This window comes from Felis catus, chromosome E2 (assembly GCF_018350175.1).
Source record: "Felis catus isolate Fca126 chromosome E2, F.catus_Fca126_mat1.0, whole genome shotgun sequence".
Lineage (NCBI taxonomy): Eukaryota > Metazoa > Chordata > Mammalia > Carnivora > Felidae > Felis > Felis catus.
This window is the reverse complement of record NC_058382.1, coordinates 55767285-55793869: the sequence shown is the minus strand read 5'-3', so window position 1 is coordinate 55793869 and position 26585 is coordinate 55767285. Positions and strand designations below refer to the sequence as shown.

The following is a 26585-nucleotide window of genomic DNA, read 5'->3' as shown; positions in this document are numbered from 1 at the left end:
GCTTCCACAACCATGTGCAGCTTAGGAAGTGCTTCCCCTGGGATCCACCAGAACCAGACATAGCTCTACACCCTGTCTCCCTCTGTAGCTCTATCTCTGTCCACCTCTGTCCCTTTGTGTCTCTCTGTGTGTGTCTCTCTGCCCATTTCTCTCTCTCTCTCTCTCTCTCGTGTGTGTGTGTGTGTGTGTGTGTGTGTGTGTGTGTGTGTCTGTCTTCATCTTACTCACAAACACACCAGAATCAGAAAAGAGAGCTCAGTCACCTCAGTGATCCATACTATCCTCTCCCCTCAGTCTGAGAAGTTCAAGGCTGCCCTAGCCTACACGAGAGGCGCCAGATTCTGCTCACAGATAAGGGTCTCGGAGTCCTCTCTCACGCCAGGGTCTCCTTTGTCTTCTCCCCTCAGACATCCAAGTGCTCACATTGCCCTGAGTCACAGCTGCTTTTCTGTAAAGCAGGGAGAATAACACCTATGTCATAGTGAAGCTGGGAGGAGAAAGAGGGCATGAGCCAAGACAGAAACGAGCAAGGGGCAGCTCCTGGCATTGACTAAACTGCACAAATCCTGAGGGTAGGAGTACAACATCTGCCTCGTCCCTGACGCATCAACTGTGCCTAATGGAGATCACAGTGGAAAACACATGTTCAGTAGAAATGTACTGAGCCCAGGAAAAAAGGAGCTCAAATACATACTAAGCACTTGCCATTAGTTAGGCACTGTACCAAGTACAAAAAAAAAAAAAAAAAAAGAAGATGGTCTTCCTGGGCACCACTGAGCCCAGGTACAAACATCCAATGCAAAGAAAGCAGAGAAAGAAATAAAAAGAGCAGGGAAACCCATCCTGTCTGCCAGGGGCCCCACATAACATTTTACATGCTTTTTCTCATCTAATAATTACAAAAGGCCTGCCAGAAACATCTTCTCGCCCCAATTTTACCTACAGAGAAGGAAACTGAGTTAAAGAGACATTAGGGGACGGGCCCCAGTGGTACAGTGAGCAGGTAGGGGCAGGGCTTGGCTTCCAACAGGATGCCAGTCATCAAAGCTTACATTTCCCTCCTTCTGTTGTCCTCTGGAAGGGCAGTGGGGCCTCTGGTTGGCTGCGGTCTCTCCCAGCTCTGCACTCTTCCAATGTGTCTCAGTCTCCCCTGGCACAGGAGTCCTTTCTATCTTTCACACAAAAGCTCCAATGACCTGTGAGAGACCTCTCCCGACCTCGCACCTCCCAAGCAGTGCTCCCTATCAGACCCTTAGCAGACAGGGCCCACTCTCCAAGCTCTCAGACCCTTGGGCTTGGTGCCACCCCAAGGGAGGCCCTATTTTCAGCAATGTGCTGCAGGGACACTTATCTTCTCTGTAAGTGAAATCCAGAAGGAGAAAACCAGGGCTTCGGTTAGGGGTTAGTGATGCTGGGTTACCCATGCATGGAGCCCAAGTTAGGGGTCCCACAAAAGAAACTGTCGAATGCACCAAAGACTTGGAAACACCAAGAGAGAAACAGGACAAAGGAAAGATGTCAGAGTCCTCTGCTGTGGGAAGACGTACCACCTGTTTTACCCTGCAGGAAGCTGGAGGGGCCCAGCCATCAGTTTCCCACTTTCCTGCCTCCACACCTCCACAGGGCCCTTCCAGGATCTCCCTGAGAGCTCAACCCAAATCCCTTACATGTGCCCGTAGATGTCACCACTCCTTCCTGCACCTCCCGCTCAGCCTCAACACAGACTCATAACTGATGCTGCCAGGTGTACGAGGAAAGCCTGTCATTTCTTCTGCCCTTTGTGCTCCCCCTCACACCTCCTGGAAGGAAACTCTTCCATTTTCCCATTGAGCACGGAACAGGTCACGCGAGGCTGGCCTTCTGACCACAGCTGCCAGGACCAGGGTGGATGCCTCACAAAAATACTGGCATACATCATGACCAGCGCAGTTGGCCCTGAGTAAACTCCTCCCTGGAAGGCATTTGCAGTTAGGTTGCTCCGGCTGAAAGTCACATGAGCTGAGCTCAAACATTTAAAAAAATTTTTCTTAGTAACATTATTTGAACAAAATAAAAACCTGTCCCAGCAGTTCTCTCTACCAGGCACTTTGCAGAGGTCCCACAAGGTTCTCAGAAACTTGGGCCGGGCCCCAGCTCATCCCAAGGAATCTTTGGGCTCAGCTGCCTATCTTAGAGAATGCTTGCCTTGCCATCATGTGAATTCAGGACAAAAACCATTGGGATTTAGAACAGCCTGGGTTCCAATCTGCTGGGCTTATGAAAAAGAAAAAGCTGGGGAGAAGACAGAGGAATGCTTTGGCTCATGCAACAGAAAAGTCCGGAGGCAACCGCTTCAGGTAAGGCTGGTTCCATGGGCTCAAACAATTTCATCAGGACTTGGTTTCTCTCTACCTTTTACATATGCTTTCCTCTGTGTCAACTTCATCCTTAAGCAGCAAAATAGATGTCAGAAGCCTGGAAACACAGACTTACAACTTAGCCACCCTTTTCCTAACAGTTCCAGGAAAAGCTAGAGTTAAACCTCACTGGATCAGTGTGGGTCCCAAGCCCAACCCTATTGGTTATTGTGGATGGAATATGCTGATTAGCTGGGCCTGGAGCCAAAGGAAAATGGGGTACAGTGTGTGTGTGGGAGGGTGATTTAGGGGGGGAAAGGCGACAGGAATGCTGACTGGGTAAGAATGAGAGACAATCACGGGATGATGTAGGGTATAGGTCTCAGGCTGCTGTTGATCCATCCATTCACTTAGCAGATAGTTATTTAGCAACTGCTGCATGCCAGGCACCACAGGAGGCCCTGAGGCTGAGTAACCAAACAGATCTAGCACTAACTCTTAGGAAGAGCAGGTCCAGTGGGGAAGATGAATAACACAGCAGCAAACACATAGATACACGAGGTAGGTGTGGAGAGTGGCACTTCTGGGAAGGACAAAAATGGATGAGAACAAGGAACAATGGTGTCAGGGGAGGGCAAGATGAGTGGCCATTTGGGCACCCATGTGCACCAAGAAAGCAGAAAGATCCAGCTCAAGGTGAAAATCTGAACAGTCAGATGGTTGGGGCAGACGTGCAAAGCCAAGAGACCACATTTCCCCCCAGAGAGAAGGGGAGAAAAGGAGGAAGGAGAGAGACAGGCAGGGATGGACAGGACTTACACCCAGTTTTCTCCTTTTAGTCTCATACTCCTACCTTCTTATCATGAATCCCCTTTACTCACATTTGGCCAAAGGGTCTCTTTGTCTTGAATAAATCACCCTAAACCATGGAATTAACCAAAAATTCAAGACGTCTAACCTCATTACTTGCCCACAAGACACCATTTTGTAGGCTCATTCATTCTTAAGTGACATAAGATACCCAAAACTTCACTGGGCTGTGACTGAAAAGTACCCATGCTTAAAAAAAATACTATATGTGAATACTTAAGTATATATATAGTGTACTCACATGTACTTAAGGATACACAGAAAGTAAGACAGCCAGTTCAGTAGCAGATTTGAAAACCAAAGCACCATTTCTTGAGCTCTCCACAGTGGGTCTGCAGGCTTGTGGGGGTATAAGAATGATTCAGTGCTGGGGTGCCTGGGTGGCTCAGTCAGTTAAGTGGCTGACTTTAGCTCAGGTCATGATCTCACAGTTCGTGGGTTTGAGCTCCACATAGGGCTCTGTGCTCACAGCTCAGAGCCCGAAGCCTGCTTCAGATTCTGTGTCTCCCTCTCTCTCTGCTCCTCCCTTACTCCTGCTCTGTCTCTCTCTGTCTCAAAATTAAATAAACATTTTAAAAAAAAAAAGAATGATTCCGTGCTGGGGCACCTGGGTGGCTAATTCCTCAAAGATGCCCAAAGCAAAGTACACACACACACGCACATGCACATTCACATAAGAGAGTACACACACACAGCACACACAGACACATAAATTATATCCATTCACATACATACACACACAATGAATACATGCAAAGTGCAAACATACACATACAAAGCACATGTATACAAGGTACACATACACAAACTACACACACACACACAAATTGCACACATGCACACAAAGCACACACAGTAAACACACAGATTATGAAAAGTGTTCAGATTAATTTTTGACTACTATTCACCAAGGCCCTTCTCACAGCCAGGCACTGTGGTTGAAGGTGTTTTCACACCCATGGTAACAGCAATGATGGAAGAAGTGCTTATCGATCTTCCCTGTGTCCCTGGAAGGCCCGGTTTCATCAGCATTCCCCTTTTTGGAAGGAAAGGGCTTGCCCTGGGCCACACCTCTAGGACACGGTGGAGCCAGATGTGATATGTTTGTTGGACGGCTCTCCTCTTTGGTCAACTCCACACGGCTCTCTAAATGTACATGTGTGAGGGTCCAGGTCCTGCCACATCCACTATGTCTACACAAATGAGCTCCCTGTGATGCAGATCTCAGCACGTTACACATCTCAGGGTATAAAACGGTACTCTCTATACTATAGCCTACTAACGCCATTCCAGATTTATTACATTTATTTAAAAACAACAAACATTCTCAATTATTTCCACACTGCTCGGGACCATAATTTACTCAGAGGTATGAGCTATCAAGTTTCTCAGGGATTGCTTCAAAATGTCAGATCTAAAAGATGACTCCTATGTTAGCAAATATGAAATACCCATTTGTATTTTTCATTTTTACTTTGATTTAATTTTCAGACAATTCAACTTTCTCCCCATGCCTGAGTGCCTAAATTCATTTCACCTGTCAAAAGAGACAAATTTTCATAATTACAAAATAAAACATGGTGGCCTTCTTTGGTGACCGTATATTTCACATCTTTCTTTTTTCTGTATGAAAATGCCTTTCTAGTCTAGTTGGCTTACTTCTGACATATTTTCGTTCAGTCTCTGCTTAGAACAGACAAGGGTACAGGCTAAACATTCACTAATGTTTTGTTATGTTAATGAACATCTGTAAACAGAGATGAAATTTCCCAGCCGAGCCTGCCTTCGATGCTCACATCTTCTTTTCTGTAATCTGTGCTGAAAACAATCAGTGTTCTGAGATTACAAGCTATAGCATGACACATACCCCATTCTATAGTGGTTCCTTCTGCCTTGACCAAAAAGCCCTCAAGTCCTACCATCAGGGTCATTTCAGAGAGGTCAGAAGCATCTAGGGCTTTCTTACCATAGCTGTCAGGGGCAGCTTACTATGCACAGGACATAGTAAGGGGATTTTCTTTAAAATGTTTTACTTTCATTTACAAAAGTAATACATGTTCTTTGTCTAAAAATTTGGGGGGACAGAAACAGTAACAGTCAGAAATAGATGACCTACAACTCCACCGTCCAAAGCAAAACACAGCCAACACGCTGACGGAACTTCAGACTGTTCTTTTAAAACAAAATTCACACATACACACACACACACACAAAAATAAATAAATAAAAATAAAATTCACTTTTGACTTGGTTGGGCTTTTGAATCCTTGAAAATGGTTAATCATTAGAAACCTACTCTATTAGTTGCCAAGGGGTTAAAGACGAAAAGGGAAGAAAACATTTACTTCTTTGAAACTGTCCATCTGAAGTGCAAAGTTCTGTCCCACAGAGTGTTGAAATGCCCAGTCTGGGCACCAGCCCTACTCCCCCACCCTTCACTCCTGCACCTGGACACACAGATCATTCCCAAAAGGTGATATAATTTAAAATTCAGTGGCCGGTACAGGACGCCTGGGTAGCTCAGTTGGTTAGGCATCCGACATTGGCTCAGGTCATGATCTCACGGTTCATGCGTTTGAGCCCCGCATCGGGCTCTGCACTTACAGCTCAGAACATGGAGTCTGCTTCAGATTCTGTGTCTCCCTGTCTCTCTGCTCCCCCCACCTGTTCATGCTCTGTCACGTTCTCTCTCTCAAAAATAAATAAACATTAAAAAAAAATTCAGTGGCCAGTAAATTCTGAAAAGGATAAGAGTAATGAGAATCTGTGGAATGAAGAGAATATACAAGGCAAGATGCAATATCAGAGTGGGGTCATTTTCAGGAGCAGATGTTAAAGGTACAGAGCAATGAAAACTTGATGCACATACGTATATACCCCATTTATACAGAAATCATGACTGTCGTAGATCAAGGTCTCTGGGAAGCTGGCTTTGAAAAGGATATGTGCATACAGTAGGCTTCTTAGGCAGTGCTCACAGAATTGCCACCCATGCAAGGGACAGGATGGAAGCAGGATTGGATTGGATGCAGGGGGCAAGTGAGCTGAAATGCTCAACAAAAGCCTTGGCTGATCCCATGGGGAGCTGTGAAGCCAGGATGGTTCTTGACAGGTGTCCCACGATGGTATGAGAGACCAGTACACTTGCTTCATCAGCCAGTCATTGGATGTGGGCCACTGTGGGCCAAGTGAGGCTCTTCGGAGGACAGAATTCCTACAGCTGGTGATGTCAAGGGCTGTGTGTCAGCAGAGCTCCAGCAATCCTCCAGGGAATCTGGGTGGCTGGTTACAGCATCCCCTAGGCTACGGGGATGCTACACAGTGTAGCAATGCCTCCTTCACCCAAAGAAAAGGCATACAGGTAACCAGATCCCTGCTATTGGGATCCACTCAGAAATCAGAGGCAGAAGTCCATTTACTTCTGGAGAAACTCACAAAAGAAAAAGTCAGGGGCCATTCTGAACACTGCCTAATACGCTAATCACCAGGGCGGTATGGACAATGGGGGTAGCCTCACCTTGAGGGACCACAGGATTAATTTATCAGGAATTCCGATTTTAGTTGCCAGCAGAGCTCCACACCCAGATCAGTGGCTGGTAAAACTCAGTATTTCTAAAACACAATGATTGAGAGAGCAGACACCTGGTCCCCTTCATTCCGGCAGAGGTGCCAGTGCCCTGAGCAGGGTCCACAGCCCCACACAGACCTCACTGCTGCACTATCTACCAGAGGTTGAGAGGTGCCAGGCCAAGGAAGCACTCTCCAGAGCAGGCCCCACATGGTCCCATGGGACGTCATACAGAACTCCTATGTCAGACTCTGCACCCAAGTGCCGTTTCACTCGACAAGGCCTGCACTACCATTCACATTTCACAAATGATGTAACAGAGGCCCAACATCTTGTCCAACACCCCCTAGAGAACATAGCAGCACCAGAATTTGCACCCCATTGGGGGAGGGGAAAACTTTGGGTTCATTCCATTATGCACGATTGCCCTTAGGTATCTGTTGGCATGACCGTGAATTAGGTTGTTTACACCTCCGTTGACAACAGTGATGTTTTTCTGTGGTCCGAGCTGCAGCCTTATTTCATTACCGTCATTACTGTCTATTGCAGAGGGGCGTGACGCTCTCTGCTCCTGGTGAATTGTAAGTCTGTGGCTCCCTAGCAGGGAGGATCGTCAATCTCTACAGGATGACAGTGCACAGCAAGACACAGCATCTCACTTCAGCTTCAGGAAGACAAAGCTGAGCATCTTCTCTTTGAGAAAATGATTTTGCTCATCATTTGTCTAGTGTCCTAACTATAGGGAGAGAAAAGTTGCTTTAAAGCTGGTCTCTTTTGTCTTTTTCAAGCTGAATGTGTCCCATCAAACCTAAAGAATTAGCCTTTCAACGGAATGCCGCAGCAAAGATAAAATACACGGTAATAAATTATAAATTCATAATGAAATCCCAAAAGAATTACATTTACCTAGATGTCACTCACCTTACATGGCCAGATAGAGACTATCACAGGGTGTGATATACTCCATACTTTAGTAAGATCAGAAAACACAATATAAGTACCAGCTCTTCATCAGGTTACTTCACTAGCCTGAGCCTCAGATTTCATCTACGAAATATGAGGGTGTGTCTGGGCCATCTTTAAGATTCCTTCCAGTTCTAGCATTTCCTAGTCAGGATCCGCAGAGCCCTATTTTGTTCTGCTTGCCATGGAAAAGCTGTGAAACTACCACTATCACCACAAGATCACTCCCTAAAACAACAACAAGCTTCCCTGCAGGGTTTAGTGCCCCATGATAGGACACAGAAAGTGCTTATGTCATAAGTTTTTTTTTTTTTAATGTTCTTGTTTTACCATGGATGCAGTAATAGAAACATTAGCAGACAGAGATCCAAAGCAAGCTGTACTACCCCCCAAAGCTCATTGCAATGTTTAGGCCATAAATTGAAATTAGAATTACAAAAATTACACTCTGGAAATTATTTTTAAAACTAAAAACATCTCTAAAAAAAAATGAAATGGCATTCCAACTCAGTGGTTCTGCAGGCACCCCCCCCCAAGTGAGAATGTCTCAATTACGGCAAAGTCGCCGTTACCCTCTCGACTGAAATTGCATGTGAGAGCTGCGTGATTTACATTTGCAGTTTATAAAATAAATTAGGCAGAAAAGAATCTCATAATCTCAAACACATTTAGTTTACCAGATTCCGCCAAGGTAAGTGGACAAAGCATGTAATCCTTGAAGCAGCAAACAATGACACTAATGATTCATTAATATGTTCATCAGAAGAAATTTGATAAATGTATAGATATTCTCTTTCAGCCAACGCTAGGAAATGGATCAGCAAAACTGCCCAAGACACGCTTCCACCCAAACTCTGACTCCCATCATCAACTGAATGGCCTGTGACAGGAGGGGTAAGGGAGGACTGACACCTAAGTTGCTATTTTTCAATGCTATGCACACAGGCTTCATTAGGAAGTCAGCGCATTATGTTTAGGACCATACAGAACAGGTGGGTATGGACCACAGCTCCACCTTGGCACAGCAGCTGTCATCTCCTGCCTCCATCACTATAGTGGCTTCCCAATTGGTGTCCCTGCTGCCACCATCGACCTTCTTTCATCTTTATCTTCCACAGAACAGCCAGAGGGACGCCTTAAAACTCTAAGTCAGTTCCTGCAACTTCTCAGTTCGATGCCACTTGAGCAGAGGGGCGACGCCCTCAAAGTCCTACGGGATAGGGCCCCATCTTACCTTTCTGAGCTCATTTCCTATATCCTCCTCCCTTACTCATTCTGTTCCAGCTACACAGGCCTCTTTGTTACTTCTCGAACTTTCCGGGCAAGCTCCTAGCTCAAGGCTTTTGTGGTTGTGGTTCTTTTTGCTCTTCCTTCATCCATATGCATGGGGACCTCCCTCTCCTCTTTGAAGGCTTGGCTCACAGGTTACCTGCCCTAACCATTGCCTTACTACCATTACCTGTCCCTTATCCCCACCCCTGTGCACTGTCATACCCATTACTCTAGCTGACCTTTTATTCTGTCCAGTAAAATTGAAAGAATCCAACATACTATTTAATTTACTTATTTTTATGTCTTTTGTTTAATATCTATAAGCTCCAGGAGGGCAGAAATCTTTGTTTTGTGATATCAAATCCCCAGGGCCTAAAAGAGTATCTGGGAAGAGTAGACACAAAATAAATATGTGAAGGAAGGAAGGAAGGAAGGAAGGAAGGAAGGAAGGAAGGAAGGAAGGAAGGAAGGAAGGAAGGGGGGAGGGGAGAAGGAGGGAAAGGGGGGGAAGGGAAGGGAAGGGAAGGGAAGGGAAGGGAAGGGAAGGGAAGGGAAGGGAAGGAAAGAAGAGATAGAGGAGAAAGTAAGAGAGGGAAGAAGGGAGGGAGGTAGGCAGGGAGGGAAGGAAGGAAGGAGGGAGGAAGAGAGAGAGGAGGGAAGAAGGGAGACAGGAAGGGAGGAGGGAATATGTAATAATGACAAGAATTGTTATATTAAGATGACAGATTTATCCTTTTCTCATTTCTAACATTTTTTGCTATTATTATTGTTGTTAAGTTGTACTGGAAATTATTTTCAAAATATCTACATAGCAAATCACTTGCATTCTCAGGTAATATGTCTTAAAAGTGCTTTTTTGTTTTCAAAGAGGTGACTTAACTTGAGTATGTCATTGAGAATTGTAAAAAGAATCTTAAGCTATGCTAAATCCTTTTTTTAATGTTTATTTATTTTTGAGAAAGAGAGAGAGAGAGAGAGAGAGAGAGCGAGCCTGAGCAGGGTAGGGGCAGAGAGGGAGGGGGACAGAGGATCTGAAGCAGGCTCTCCTGTGCTGATGGCAGTGAGCCCAGCCTGAGGTGAGGCTCAAACTCACGAACTGTGAGATCATGACCTAAGCTGAAGTAGGCCAGTGACCAGACATGTTAGAAAGAATACCACTTGGATCTGCCATCCCTCCACGTTCTTCCACATCAGGTCAAACACTCTGTCTTCCTAACCCCGTTTTGAGGCCCACTGCTCATTAACTGTTTCTTATGCTTTTCTGAGTATTTCTGGATTTGACAGCCTAGTTCCCAGAGTCTAGCATCCTAGAGTTAATTCATGTAACTGAAATATATGAACCTGACCAAGAAGGAAGGAGAGAACAGAGAGAGAATGGGGGAACGGAGGAGACAAGGCGTGGTGGTGTTGCAGGATTTTTTTTTTTTTTTACAATACCCAGGATTTGTTGTCTTGCCGCTTTGAAGAATGAAGAGGTGGATACAAAATGAGCAGCAGGCAAAATTTATTAGAGTATAAGATCAGAAAGGAAGAAGAGTAGGAAAGGTCCCTTTACAGAGAATATTGGAAAGTGAACGCCAGAGGACTACAGGTAAGGGTGCTTCTTTTATCAGGTTCTGGTTGGCCTTCCCCTCCCCTTCCCCCTTGTTCCTTCTCAGGTTCTATCCTTACTGGCTTGATTATCTCGAGGTGATGGGTGTCCATTCATGATTGGCTAGTTTCCATTGTATGAGGGGTGGTCTTCTGTCAAATTCCTGAGGGGAAACCTGAGAGGGAGTAGGTGGAGTCCTTGAAGATGAACCTTATGCCTGAGGGTGTTTGCTGTGGTCAGACACTCCCAGCATTGTTCCAAAATAGGTGTTTTTCCCCACCCAGGGACCTCAGGCCCTAATCTTTCCCTCTCTGCCTATGGAATCCTATCTTCCCCTATCATAGTGGGAAAGAGAGCACACGCGCCCCTGGGGAGCACTGGGTAGGGATCACCTGTGGGAAACATCAAGTTGGCCCCGTGTGTTTGAAGAAGGTGCCATATGTAGAACTTTATGAGCAGTTCAAAGGATTGTCAGGGGTCATTTAGACTCCACGTGATATTTGTTTGATGCTCTGATTTTGTACTCCAAGCCTGGAGTTGGATTTGGCCACGTTATGTGTTTTGTTTCCCAAGGCCATCCTGGCCTTGAGTTTGCATTAAAGCTTTCACAAGAAACCCACCACATCACATCAGTGTCCCACACCCACTGTTACTGACACCCAGTCCACTCTACACACACACACACACACACACACACACACACACACACACACACACACCAGCTCACCTCACCACTGGTCTAAAATGGGTGAGATGCCATGTGTGTTATAGTAGTAAGGAAAAAAGAGGTTTGTGGGAAGGTACTAGCTGGGCAGCAAATAAGCAAACTTATTCAGTGAGCAATCCTTTTTTTTTTTTTTTCTTAGTGTTTTATTTATTTTTGAGAGACAGAGACAGAGTGTAAGCAGGGAGGTGCAGAGGGAAAGGAAGACACAGAATCCAAAGCAGGTCCCAGGCTCTGAGCTGTCAGCACAGAGCCCGACGCAGGGCCCAAATTCACGAACCACAAGATCATGACCTGAGCCTATGTCAGACCCTTAACCAACTGAGCCACCCAGACACCCACTGAACAATCTTAAAGAAGCACCAACTCAGTGCCAAAGCTGTTGAATGAGTAGAACTAAAAAGTGACAGATAAATAAATGAACAATCAATGCCTATTCAACACAATGTCCTAAAAAAGATGAACTCTATAGTAGCTTTCAAAGCAGTTCTAGTTCATTCAAATGAGTTCTAGAACCTCTAGCCCACTGCAGTGATTCTGAAGACCCAGCAGCATCTGCCAGTTTCCTTGGAAAAGCGGCCAAGTGTCTATAGTCTCCTGGACATTCTGAAAGAAGAGTAGCTCATATATTCCATTATCTACTTATTCATGTGTGTATTATATTCAGAAAAAAAGTATATAATTTAAACTCTGACCCACTCAAATATGTTTTGATAAGCTGATTTATTCATCAAATATCAATAGAGCAGAAATTATATGGCAAGAACTTGCCCCAGAACTCCTTTTCGGTGCACAAATCCTAGGCACTTTCTTCTACAGAGATCAACAGTCTAGTAATGAGCACATCAAAAGATGTGAGAGTAAATCCAAATTCCACTGCACATTTTTGCATTTCTACATTATGTCCTTTTTCCTCCCTTCTTAGGGGGGACATTCGCTTTAGAACAGAAATGTCAAGGAGATACTAAATACATAAATCCTGTTGTTTCAGTATTTATCTTTTTGCCCTCATGTATTTTTGGCTTCTATTTATAAGAACCCAAATTAAAATTTCAAGGTCAAAGTGATATCTGACAGAGACATGGAAATTCTTAGCTAGTTGTATAAAGATGGTACTTACAAAATACCCAAAGGACATATTGTATATTTTTAACTTGCTCTTAAGACCTCTGAATTCAAATGTGAGGCCTTGCATACAAAGGATGAAGACAAATTATGCTATATGAAAGAAGAAAGGGTTTGGTTTTTTGTTTTGTTTTGTTTTGTTTTTTCCTTTTGCAATAGATGAAAGATGCTTCCCTCCTCTAATGAGTCATGAATGACTCATCTACTCTTGGGAAAATCTCAAGTGGCCAGTGATTTGATTGCTTTTTCTGCTGTAAATACATCTAAGAAGCAGAGCATAAGAGGTAAACAATAAAGGACCCTGTGAAATTCAAATAATTTTATGTGTTTCTTTACCAAATGACACCATCCTGAAAGCAACTTTTAATGCAAAATATGAGTTCTCTTTCATATTGGTAATATTTAAGTGTGGTCACTGAACCAACCGATTTTGGCTGAGTGCAATTTGGAGGGGTGTTCCTTCTTATCCTGTAATAGGATTCACCATAATATTGACCCAATTCAATCATAAATGAAAGCCACAGGATGACTTTCATCTTTTTCTATGTCTTATTGATAAGACACCATCTATCTTCATTTCTGTTTCTTTCTCTCTCCAGACCCTCAAACTATTTTGATAACTTGCAAAGCTAAGAAATGTTCAATGTTGAGGAAAAACACCAGAGAACTTTTTGAAATTCATTGTACCCCAAAGGCTGACAGCAAGAATATACTTTCTGGTACATAAGAAAGAAAAATGTATTTGGTATGACTGGCTGTTAATATGTCATCAGGATAAATCATAAGTCTTATTCTTGGGAATCTTAATAAAAGAAGTCACTTGAGACGTGGAAAGTACAAAAATAATCACCAATAGGCTCTATCTTTGACTAGAACCTGGGGAAATTTTGAAAGTGTTCATTCATATAGACACTTAAAAAGACATAGCCCAAATTTATCATTGTCATAAATTCTTGCTGACTAAAAGTTTCCTTAGAGTAATTTACAATACCCATCATAAAATACTTCATCAAAAGGAAACACTTCGATTTAATACAAAACCGTAAACTCCCAAGGACTCGGGGACAATGGTCTCATCCGGTCTCCAGAGAAAATGGAGTGATCTATGACTCCTATATGCCTCAAGACTTAGTCTGGCTTTCATCTGACGTCCCTACCTTAGGGTTGTCACACAGCTCTGGCAAGTCTGTTTCCCTGTGGGGCTCCTATAAGAGATGTGCTTTGAAATAACACTCTGGTTCTTCATCATCTTTCCTGGGGGCAGGAGGAGAGGAAGAAGGCTGCCGCACACCAAGTGGTTGATCAGAAGTGCTCTGTGATTAGCACAGCAAACACCTTGAATCCATGTTCTAGCCTCATGATGGAGGGAAGCTATTCCACACTGGATGTTTCTAGATGCCTCAATCACTCTATTGAGGCAATTGTTTTATTTTGTCTTCAGGCCAAGAAAGCTGTTAGCTAGCTAGTGGGACCCTCTAAAGATAAAGAAGTCTGCACACCAAAGAACAGAACCATCAGCTTTCCATCTCTCTCCTGTTCTTCGCTACAGACTGTTAAAGCAATTAGTCTGAACTCTGGCACCAGCTCTGACGAATGCCCCTGTGCTCCAGCCCAGTTTCCACTGCAGCTGGAATCCTCCGTCTAAACGTTCTTGCTGACACTTCTAATTCCTTTCTCTAAAGTAAAGCTCAATGTCTTTCTCCCAAACTGGCTGCTCTGTCAGAATCTTAGCACCTCCCTGTTTACTTGCATTCAAAACCTCAAGTCCCAACATCTAAGTCATATGCGTGTGGCTTCTTGAACACCCTCAGACGCATCTCTCTGACACAGCCAACTGCCAACAGGTTGATCCAGCCAGACATCTCACTCTCTGCCCTAGAATGTCTAGGCTACTTCTGGCATCTCCCTAAAATAAATTTTGCATAACATTGCCAACTAAATTTGCCGGAAGCACAGCTCTGCTGATGTCACTCTGACATCAGAACCTTTCAATAGTTCCATCTGCTACCAAAAGTAGTCTACACTTCTGCTCTAGCTTTCCCCTTCATTGTGATAACCAGCTCTCCAGCCTCACTTCTGAATACTTTAAGCTACATGTGGATGCATGAAATGTCCCAATATTATTCTGGTGCCATTACCCCTAATTCTTCTTTTGCCTAGAAGAATTCATCTTCACTGAAATTCTACCCTTCCTTCCAGGTCAAGCTAAAGTACCATATTCTCTACTAAAGATTCCTTTTGCCAATACTGCCAATAGAAAAGCTATTTTGTTTTTCCATAAAACCTTGATCATACGATACTGACTGATTTGCTTCCCTCTATAATTTTTGTACATATACTTTCTCTCTTATGTTTGGCTCTGAGTTCATTGAAGGCAGGGATTCACTTTTGCCCTGGTTCAGGTTTGTATCGCTCAATTAGCATATTATTATTAGATGGATGGATAGGTGAATGGACAGAACTTATGTTCTATACATATAGAGCTGATACACAAAACTATGGAGCACAGAGGTCTATAATCAAACCTTTAGCCAACAGAGAAAGAGTACTCTCTTTTCTCTTCACACCCATGAGTCCTGGATAACCCCTGTCTAAGTTGTAATGCTGGCATTTAAAAGAGATGCTTTAAAAAGCAGCAGGACCAACAATAACAAGACTGAATGGATAATGATGAGATATTACTGTTTTCCATAGATATCTGAAGACTTGGCAATCTTGGAGAAGGGTGTTAAGCAAGGGAAGACCTGAGCAGTGTGGTGGATATAGAAATCAGCCAAGTGAAGACAAGGAAATTAAAAGAGATTTACAGACAGTGGAAAACAGCCTTCACATATGCTCCTAGGTTTTGAGCATGGAATGTTGGGGATATGCAATAGTTGAAGTGTAGAGTTCAAGGAACCTGGTGATAAGAAATAAGGCTGAAGAGGTGGAGACAGCCATTCATTCAATATTGGCAACTTTCTAAAAACAACTCCCTTGTATAATTTACCACCTTTTGCCTGAGTCTGCATTGTTCCCCTCAGAGACCAGTTATTTGGAAGACTCAGAAGGTCCAGAGCTGATGAGTGTTGGCATCGGCAAGAACAACAACCAAACTGAACCAAGGGCTTAGCTTATTGGAAAATTGCAGTTGGTGTTGGAATTAGAATGGTTGCGGGGTTTCACTACAATATCACAACTAGAGGTGGGGCGGAGGGGAGATACTCAAAGACACTTGGTGAAGGAACAGGTGTGCAGAAGCTACTGTTCAGCCAATCAGAATCGCCGACTGCAATCTGAGCTTCACTTTTCTCAAAGGAACAAGCAGAACTAGCAGCAATGACAACCATACAACAGACACGGCTCAGGTATCAGGCATGGTGCTAAGCACATGATATGAGATTCTCTCCTCACCACAACTGTATTCAGGAGGTGTTATCTATCCATATTGTACAGATGAGGAAACTAAAGTGTATAGGGGCTAAGAAACATGCCCAACTTCATACAGGCAGTACACATCTGAGCTGGGTTCCCAATCACAGCAGAGGCATGCCCCAGGGCACTATACTACGTATTCCCTTCCTCCTTCTGCATATCAGGGCTTTACTCCCAAGTTTACACAAGGCTGGTGGGGCATCACAAGAATTGAAAAATCAGGCTCAATGGGAAAAGAGAAATTAAAAGGCTATTGCTGCCGGGCCCTAATTATATACAATCAGGGAAAAGAATCAGCTTGGAAGGCCAGCAAGTTATCCACGGCCCCAGAGTACTGTCTGAAACTAACAATCAGGATGGACAGAGCCGTAAACAAGCCCTTGCAATGACTACAGTAATTACCCTGTTCTGTAATTATAATAAGAAATCAATGCATTACAGAAAGGGCAGCTACACACTTCTCTATAACCCTGCAACTCGGAGAGCCCAGGGAGAACCTTCTGGGGCTGTGGCTCCCATCCACCAGCCCCAGAAGCACCGGGTCAGGGAGAAGCTGAAGAGTCAGACATCAAGGGCTCTTGGAAGAAAAGAATTTTGATACAGTTCTTCAAGGAAGCGGCAAATGTAACGTGGAATAAGGGCCTCGGGGCATTGCACGGAAGGCGTAAAGAGCTTAAAGGGAATGACAGCAACCTCTGTACATGAGTAATGACCACAGAAACGGCAGAGCTGCAGCCCACCTCTCACACGGGCACAGACCCTCTGCACAGTGACAAACACAAGACCAGATGCCCAGGTCTCCCTGCAAGGCAAGATTCGTTGTCCTGGCTCCTGAGAGAGCTGTCAGCAGGCAGCCTTCAGCTGTCAGCCCTCTCAGGAATTACCTCACCCAAAGTCACACATCAATGTCAGATGGAGGCAAGGGTATAAAGGCCGAGCCATTCTGGCAAAAGCAGGAAAACTCTAGATGGCCGTATAGGCGCCAGAGCTCCCATGTCACAGCGAGGCCTTCCCTCTGCCATTCCTGCTTCTGCCCTCTCCCTTCCACAGGAGTTGATCCAAAGCTTGCTCCCTAATAAACATGCCACATGTCAGCTCTGTCTCAGAGACCAAATCCCAGGGTAGCCAGCCCGCCACAAGCACACGGCCTGTGTTTTAAACATATCCCTGGATTCTCCTATTTCCCTACCTTAATTTTACACATCCCTCCATATTAGGCAACCAGATTCAGGGATCTTCTGGGATAAAAGAGAGACTAAAGGGGTGACGGGGAAGGCAGAGACAGAAGGTAAATGACCGATATTATAAAGGGCTGGAGGGAAGGACAAATCCTACATAGACCGGGAGTTGGGTGGAGCTTCTGAGGGTGGATAGATGAGAGCATGTGGGCAAAGAAGGACTGTCCTGGAGACAAAACAGATTTCAGGAGGAGTTACTAAAATTATGAATTGTGTCCCCACTGGTGTTTTTCAAGAGACACAAGTAACTATTGGAATCGCTTTTTAATTGCGCTGAGTGCTGGATTGTGTATTTAATATGCGACTCCACACAGAATTTGAGGCCCAGGCTTTTATTAGGCGCATTGGTCAAGGTAATTAACATCGGCTGCTTTAACAAACATCCCCAGATCACAGAGGCTTAACAAAGCAAAGGTTTCTTTCTCACTCACATCAGAATCAACTGAGGGCTGGGTGGCTCCTTTTGGCCACACTGTCACCCAGTCACTGGGTCCCTCTGCCACCCAGATAGTTTCCCGTTTACTCCAACCTCAAAAAATCTTTGATCTAATTTTCTCGACCTTGCTTTTAGCCCTGGGAGGCTGATCTGTATGGATCTGTATGGATCTCCTCTTGAGAGACTCTGGCTTGCAGTTGAGTATGGTCCGTGGGTACCTAGGCAGGAGATCAAAGGAAGGAAAAGGAGAGGGAGGTTTGCTTCTCCAGCTTCCTGCCCCTTCGGGTCACCTTGAAGAGTACTGAGTCACTTGACAGATGGTCACAGCTCTGTCTAGGTGGTTCTCTCTACACCCCTCATTGTCTCCAGGCTCTTTAACTGTGCTTGCACTTGCCCCTTCAGGCCTCAGATTAGTAACAGCCCTACTGTCCTTAGTGGCAGAGCCCTGTAATATCCCTTGTGGTTTTCCTAAGCCCCACCCTCACCTTTATCAAGAGCCATTTCATTAAACTCCCTTGGATGATGCTAACTCGAATGTATCTTTTGTTTCATGCTGCAACCAGGAAATACCCCAGGAAAGAGAGCTGGGGGCAGAGTATGGTGTGTGCCCAGGACAGACAGACAGGACTTGGCATTTGGTGCCCTGGCATTTTCTCTGTCATCCTCTTCCAGCAGTTTTCCTTTTGTCTGGAGAAGCAAACACTAGTTAGATGTCACGATGGTTTTCTGAACCTCTTCTTCATATTTTACACTACAATTATACACGAAATTTTTATAGTGCTTTATTTTCTTATTTTCATTCAGCTCAAAATATAATTGTATTTCCCTTGAGACTTCCTCTTTGACCCACGGACTATTTAGAACTGCACTGTTTACTTTCCACATGTTTGGAGTTTTTCCCATTATCTTTCTGTTACTGATTTCAATTTCGATTCCACATGGTCAGAGGATTCCTGTTGTGTGATTTCAAACTTTTTGAATTTCTTGAGGTTTGTTTTGTGGCCCTGGATGGTCTGTCTTGGTGATTGTGCCCTGGGTACTTGAAAAGCATGTGGATTCTGCTGTTGGTGGATAGAGTGTTCTAAGCTAACTAGACCCTGTCGGTTGACGGTACTGGGTTCTTCTGTATCCTTTGCTGATTTTCTCACTGTTCTATCAATTGTTAAAGACAGAGATGTTGAAATCTCCAACTACAATTGTGGATTTGTCTATTTCTCCTTTTAGTTTTATCAAGTTTTGTTTTCCATGTTTTGTGGCGCTGTTGTTAAATGCATACATATTTAAGATTACTACATCTTCTTTGTAGACTAACCCTTTTACATTATGCAAGGTCTCTCTCTGTCCTTGGTAACTTTCTTTGCTCTGAAGCCCCTTTGATCTGATGTTAAGATAGCCACTCCTGCTCTGCTTTGTTTTGATTACTGACATACCATTTTCTTATTTTCATCCTTTACTTTTCCTGTCTGTAGTGTTGCATTTGAAGTAGGTTCTTATGGGTGGCATGCAGTTGTATCATGTTTTTTTCTTTTTTACCCACTATCGATCTCTGGATTTTCTAATTAATGCATTTAGACGATGAAATTCAATGCATTTAGTGATATGTTAGGGCTTAAGTTCTGCCATTTAATTTTTTGCTTTCTATTTGTTCCTTCTGTTATTCATTTCTGTTTCCTTTTTCCTGCCTTCACCTGGGTTACCTGAACATTTTTTTTCTTTTTTATTTAGTTAAATTCAAGTTAGTTAACATATACTGTAGTATTGATTTCAGGAGTAGAATTTAGTGATTCATCACTTACATACAATACCTAGTGCTCATCACAAGTTCCTTCCTTAATGCCCCTTGCCCATTTAGCCCACCCCCCACCCATCTCCCCTCCAGCAACCCTCACTTTGCTCTCTGTATTTAGAGTCTCTTGTAGTTTGTCTCCTTCTGTTTTTATTTTATTTTATTTTTGCTTCTTTCCCCTATGTTCATCTGTTCTATTTCTTAAATTCCACATGAGTGAAACCATGTATTTGTCTTTCTCTGACTTATTTCTCTTAGCATAATACATTCTAATTCCAACCACCTGAAAGGGCGGGCCTACACCAGCCGACTCCATCTTGTTCTGTGTCCTTCACCTTGACCACACCTCCTCCCCTTGAGTAAACCCTCCCTCACCTGCCTAACAGGACTCGGACCCTTCCCCAGGACCCTTCCCCAGCCAATCGGCTGAGGCCATAGCCATTACCTCACCAACTGCCCCCAGGCCCCAATAAAACCTTTGTCCTTTTGAAACTCGCTCTCTTTTCCCTGGTATCTCACCGCTGCGTCGGTGCAGGTAGGGGATTGAGCTTGAGCTAGCTCGAATAAAGGCTCTTTGCTTTTGCATCTTTTGCATCGGACTCGGCTCCCTAGTGGTCTTTGGGGATCACGAATTCTGGGCATAACACACCTTGTTGCAAATGGCAAGATTTCATTCTTTTTTGATCGCTAAGTAATATTTCATTTGTGTGTGTGTGTGTGTGTGTGTGTGTGTGTGTGTGTACACACCACATCTTCTTTATCCATTCATCAGTCGATGGACATTTGGGCTCTTTCTATAACTTGGCTATTGTTGATAGAAATGGAAGGAAAACTTTGAAAGTCCTTCTATGAGGCCAGCATTACCTTGATTCCCAAACCAGGCAAAAACTCCACTAAAAAGGAGAATTACAGACCAATTTCCCTGATGAACATGAATGCAAAAAATTCTCAACAAGATACTAGCAAATTGAATACAATAATGCATTAAAAGAATTATTCACCATGATCAAGTGGGATTTATTCCTGGGCTGCAGGGGTGGTTCAATACCCACAAATCAATCAACATGATACAACACATTAATAAAAGAAAGGATAAGAACCATATGTTCTTCTCAATAGATGCAGAAAAAGCATTTGACAAAATACAGCATCCTTTCTTAATAAAAACACTCAAGAAAGTAGGGATGGAAGGAACATACCTCAACATCTTAAAGGCCATATATGAAAGACCCACAGCTATTATCATCTTCAATGGGGAAAAACTGAGAGCTTTCCCCCTAAATTCAGGAACACAACAGGGATATCTACTCTCACCATTGTGGTTCAACAGAGTCCCGGAAGTCCCAGCCTCAGCAATCAGACAACGAAAAGAAATAAAAGGCATAAAAATTGGCAAGGAAGAAGTCAAACTTTCACTCTTCGCAGACAACATGATGCTCTACATGGAAAACCTGAAAGACTCCACCAAAAAACTGCTAGAACTGATACATGAATTCAGCAAAGTCACAGGATATAAAATCAACATACAGAAATTGGTTGCATTTCTATACACCAATAATGAAACAACAGAAAGAGAAATTAAGGAATTGATACCATTGATAATTGCACCAAAACCCATAAGATACCTAGGAATAAACCTAACCAAAGAGGTAAAATATCCATATGCTGAAAACCACAGCAAGCTTATGAAACAAATGGAAGAAGACACAACAACATGGAAAAACATTCCATGCTCATGTATTGGAAGAAAAAATACTGTTAAAATGTCTATACCACACAAAGCAATCTACACATTCAATGCAATCCCTATAAAAATAATACCAGAATTCTTCACAGAGCTAGAACAAACAATTCTAAAATTTGTATGGAACTGGAAAAGACCCTGAATAGCCCAAGTAATGTTGAAAAAGAATACCTGAGAATTTTTGTACACAATTTCTTCTTTTATCATTTCTTCTCTGCTTAGGAAAATTCCATCTCACCATTCTTATAAGGTAGGTCAGCTGGTGACAGAAGGTCTCTTAGTTTTCCTTCATCTTAGAATGTCTTCATTGCTCCTTCATTCCTGAGGGATATTTTCACTGGATATATATTTCTGGGTTGACATATCTTTTCTTTCAGCATTTGAAAAATATTGTGCCATTTCTTTCTGGCCTCCCTACTTCCTGATAAGAAGTCTACTGTCATCCAAATTGCCTTTCCCCTCTGGGTATGGTATGGTTTCTTCCTGGCTATTATCAAGAATGTTTCTTTGTCTTCAGTTTTCAGAAGTTTGACTATGATGTGTCTTCATGTGGATTTCTTGGGATTATTCTACTTTGGGTTTGCTCAGCTCCTTGAATCTGAGGTTTAGGTCTTTTACCAAATTTGGGAAATTTTCAGCCATTATTTTTACAAATCGTTTTTCAGCTCCACCTTTCTCCTGGCCTTCTGTGACTAACATGACCTTTTATTATAATCTCCAGGATTTTGTTCATTTTTTTAAAGTCTATTTTCACTTTGTGGTTCAGACTGAGTAATTTTTATTGTTCTATCTTCACATTCACTGATTTCTTTACTCTGTTCTCACCATTCTGCTGTCCAGCCTATCCACTGGGCGGGGGGATTGTTGTAAATTCAATTATACATTTTAGTTCTGAAATTTCAATTTGATTCTCCCTTATAACTTCTTTTCTTTCTGAAACATTCTCTTTCTTTGCTGAACTTTCCTTTTTTTTTTTCATTTGTTCCAAGGATGTTCATAATTGTTCACTGAGGCATTTTGATGTTAGCTGCTTTAAAATCCTTGTCAGATGATTCCAACATCTGTGTCATCCAGACGTAGGCATCTGTCAATTGTCTTTTCTCATTCACATGGAGATTTTCCTGCTTCCAGGTAGGATGGGTGATTTTCACTTGTATCTTGAACATTTTTCTATTATATCAAGAGACTCTGGTTCTTCTTTACGTCTTGCTTTTTAGCAGCCCTCCTCTGACTTGTGCCACCTCAGTACTGCCAGGTGATGATGAAAGTCCAGTTCCCCATTGAGCCTCCATCTGGTGGGGAGGGATGCCTCGTTACAGCTGAAGGGTGGGACTCCAGGCTCCCCATTAGGCCTCCACTGACACCACATCACGGCTGGTGAGTGAGGGGTACCTCATCTCATTATTATTCATTCCCTTTGGTGAAAGTGGACATCTCAACTCTCTGCTTGGCCTTTGCTGATGGGGCTGGGGGTAAGTGTCATAGGTTTTTCTCATGGTGTTTGGATGGTCTCTCTTACTACACTGCCCCTTTCCTGGTCTTTGGAGAGAGAGGACTTTTCTGAGAGACTTGTTTCTTTGTCTGAACCCATTAGCATTTCCAGGTTTACTACCTTCTCTAGAATCTAGTCCAGGATATATGAGGCAAAATGAAACCTCAAGGAACTTATTGCTGTGTCTTGGGTCTCAAAACTGGTCTTTCTCCTCTCCACTTTCCAGAATATACTTATGTTTCCTTTATGGATAATGTCCAAAGATTTGTGCTATACTTAGTGGGAGGAGTAAGAAGTGGTCCTTCATATAGATATACATATAGATATAGATATAGACATATATAGAGATACAGATATATGACTGTGAATATATACAGTTTTATATATATAGTTAATATAATAGAGTTATATTAACTCTAGAGTAATATAACATGCATATTATAAAATATATACACAACATAAAAAAGATGAAATTTTCAAAAAGTAATCTAAAACAAAATTCTGTAGATCACCTTGTGCATCATACCGGAAACCATTGCTTAGATTCCATTTGAAGGGCAGAGAGAAAAGGGCCTTCCTTCCACTACTAGCCCCTGGGTTCTGCTGTGTTCCACAGACACCCCTCGAGAGCCTGTCCCCATGCTGTTCAGACATGTGTTCCTTCTGTGTGGCTCGTGAGCAGATCATGAAGACAAACTGTGGGTATGACCCTCTGCTCTACAGGGTACCCAAGCAGGGACAGATGAGCTGGCTCTGTTCAGCCTTAATGTACCCCCTACGAGGCAAGCCAGTTACATTAACAAACAAGATCCTGAAAGGGACACAAATCAATCAGAGAAGACTTATGTAGTGACTCTTTCTACATGGGTAGCTGTAGTTTAAAGCACTCAAAAGAAAATCAGAAAATCCATTCCCAAGCTCGAGTCCTGCTGAGTCTCTATGGCCTCCAGCAGCTCAGGCTGTTCTTCAAGGGTGGTGCTGATGACACTGCAACACTTCACATTTTTAAATGGCCTGAGGTGAAGGTAGGGGAGGCTATGACCCTTGGGGCAGGATTTCAAGCCAAACTGGAAGACTTAGTGACCTCAAACGACTGTACCTTCTCTACTTCATAGGCTTGAAAAATTCCCCATCCTTCTCTCCATGCCCCTCCACACTCAAGGGTATGTAAGCACTTAGCTGCACTTAGCAACTGCTTACTTAGCATCTACTCTATATGAGGCAACATGCTAAGTGCGGCATTGAGAGAGACCACCAGTCCAGACCCAGTCCTATTCTGATCTAATGAGAGAGGTTCTTCTGCTGACGCTCTACTGCTTTAACTTACAGAAGGCAAATTATAACACGTGTGCTACTGCCCTCCTCACCCACAGTGAACATGGCTAATTAATCATGTCACCACGATGTACCACTGAGCCTGGATTTGGCCCCAGATTCCTTCAGAACACATTTTCCCCTGTAATGACTACCAATCAATGACAGTTGCCCCACAAGATGAGAGTATGTGCCATCTTCAGAAAAAGTCTCTGGTCTCTACTCCAGCTCTGTTCTCATTTAGATCCTTTCCGTGGTTTGTGGAGCATAAAAGGAGTCCATATTTCTGAGATTTCATACTTATCATCTGGAAATGCTCTGATTGGTGGAGGACTTGGCATGCAGTAGATTATGCCTGGTGTGGCTCCTCCTTATAAAGTGATACAGGTCATCTGTAAGGCAGTGTTATTCCTTCTTCCTCCAAGATATTACCTTGAAATAAACTACAAACTTAAGAACAAAGTTAACATTTAATGAAAAAAAATTTTTTTAAGTCTAACTGTATAGCTGTAGGCTCCTTTGGGAAAGCCTTACTTTTCTCCCAGGCTCCCAGATCTCACGGACATCTCAGCGAGTGAAAAATGAGCAACCCCACGTGTCACACACACACTCTCCTCTGCCCTGAGCTGGCTGGCTATGTCTGACGGTTGGGATATGGAACGGCACCAACCTTCCTAATGGCAATTCCAGCCACATCTTGTCAGCAGAAACTATGTGTTTGTGGTCTGCTAGCATGCAATGGAACGGCAGGAAACACAAATTTGTAGCAAAAATATGAAATGCATTTCTGTAACTTTTTTTTTTAGGAGTACAGTTGATTCTCATTACCCACGGTACTTATGTTCAATAGCATCACAATAAATATCGAACTAGCAAATACTGAGCCATGCTCCTGGGGAAATACGAAATTAGGATCCTCTAAGCCCTGGACATGATATTTTCACCAACCAATCAAACCAGAACCTTATTTTATGTGCATCTCTATTTAAAGACACATTATTTATCATACATTACTGATTCATTCACATCAAATGCATGACTAAAGGCACTATAACCCATGCCTGAAGGAAACTTATCTAGCACACATATTTTCTGCATATGGCACATCACAGCCTTCTCGCACTTATGAACACTAGACAGTAATTTAGCACTTGTGGGCCATTTTAAATAGCAAGATCACCTCCCAAAAAAGCACAAAAATGCACTAAAACATGGCAAGAAGGACAGTTGTTTGCAGGATGAGAGCTGAAACAATACAGACACTCCCTCCATCCCACCTCAGCTGGAAACGTGTATATCAGACAAAATTTTCTACTGCTTTGCCCATGTATGCAAATAACCACAAACGTGCCACAAGTATTGATTTGGAGATTACAAATAAATTTTAGCAAGTAGGCAGATTCAGAAATAGAGAATCTGCAAATAACGAGGATCAACTGTATTTATTATGTTACTGCCATGATTCATTTTAAGCTGTGTACCATCTGTAACGTTAGGAGGTCAAGAGAATCTCCAAAGACTCTAGTATAAAAAACTGTTTTCAAACATTTGCTGCAAATCCACAAGATATGTAAAGTTCTAACTTAACCTGTTGTGGATTTTCGTGTCTCCCTGAACCACTCTACTCCCTGCTCCCAATGTATTTCTAAGTTATAGCATATTCATAGCAAATGCCTACTTAGGATTTCTTCATATTGTTTAAATTTTTCTTTCTTTTTTTTCCCTTTCTTTCTTTTTTTCTTTCACTGCCATTTAAGCATTCCTGTGGCTTGCATCACCATTTTAATTTATTTGCTTACTTCAGACAGTTTTGCTAATTCTGAGTAGTTAAGCAGAGGCCCTGGTGAGGGTGAAAGAACCTCCACCCACCAGAGTGTCTAAGCCTGTGTGATCTAAGTTTTGTAGCCTCAGCAAGAAGCCTTGTTTCATCTTTCTCCTTTCTCTGTAGGAGCCTGAGCTTCTTGGAACCATCCTTGAGCTTCTCAGGAACCTGTGCCTGGGAAAAGGATCATATGATACTGTACTCTGGGGACCACTTCGCAGGATGGGGGCAGATAAGAGACTGGTAGATGAGAAACTGAAACTGGGTTGGGTACTGCAACAGTCCTAGCCCATATTCTTTCCCATTCATCTGTGAAGTATGTTTGGCCAAGAGAAATTAGCACCTAGAAGATGAAGCAACATCATGCCAGGGTACCTTACAGTATACTCTTCAAGAAGGCGTCTCAATTTAGAGGCTTTGTGCCAGCTGTAAATCCTATAGAGAATACCCAAGCACGACTTTTCCATTGAGAGGTGAGAATGGCCACGCCACCTCTCACTGGGAATGTGTCTGGTTCAGCTTCCTAGTACCTCAAGATCCATTCCCCGGATGCTAAGGACTGTGGGAATGGAGAGGATTTCATAAAAAAGAAACTCCAAAGGAAAAGTTACATTGAAATGCTGTGTGTCCGACACAGAGCTAGGCACATAGTGAGCCCTTGACTAATATGTATTTAATCAACTGAAAATACCCCCTGGGGGAGAAAGAAATAGGAAGAGAGAGAGAGAGAGAGAGAGAGAGAGAGAGAGAGAGAGAGAGAGAAATAGAGAAGGAAAGAAGGAAGGAAGGCAGGAAGGCAGGAAGGCAGGAAGGCAGGAAGGCAGGAAGGAAGGCAGGAAGGAAGGCAGGAAGGCAGGAAGGCAGGAAGGCAGGAAGGCAGGAAGGAAGGA

At 43.2% G+C, this 26585-nt stretch overlaps 2 long non-coding RNA genes across 3 annotated transcripts in view; one reads left to right on the top strand and one right to left on the bottom strand.

Annotated features, from left to right (window-relative positions):
- LOC111557985 overlaps positions 1 to 26585 on the bottom strand; it is a 295985-nt gene that overhangs the window by 52105 nt on the left and 217295 nt on the right. The window lies entirely within an intron of this gene.
- Positions 1543 to 26453, top strand: LOC109494966. The gene is made up of 3 exons (XR_002150147.2): positions 1543 to 2336; positions 10451 to 10600; positions 25822 to 26453. It is a non-coding gene; the product is annotated as an uncharacterized LOC109494966 (long non-coding RNA).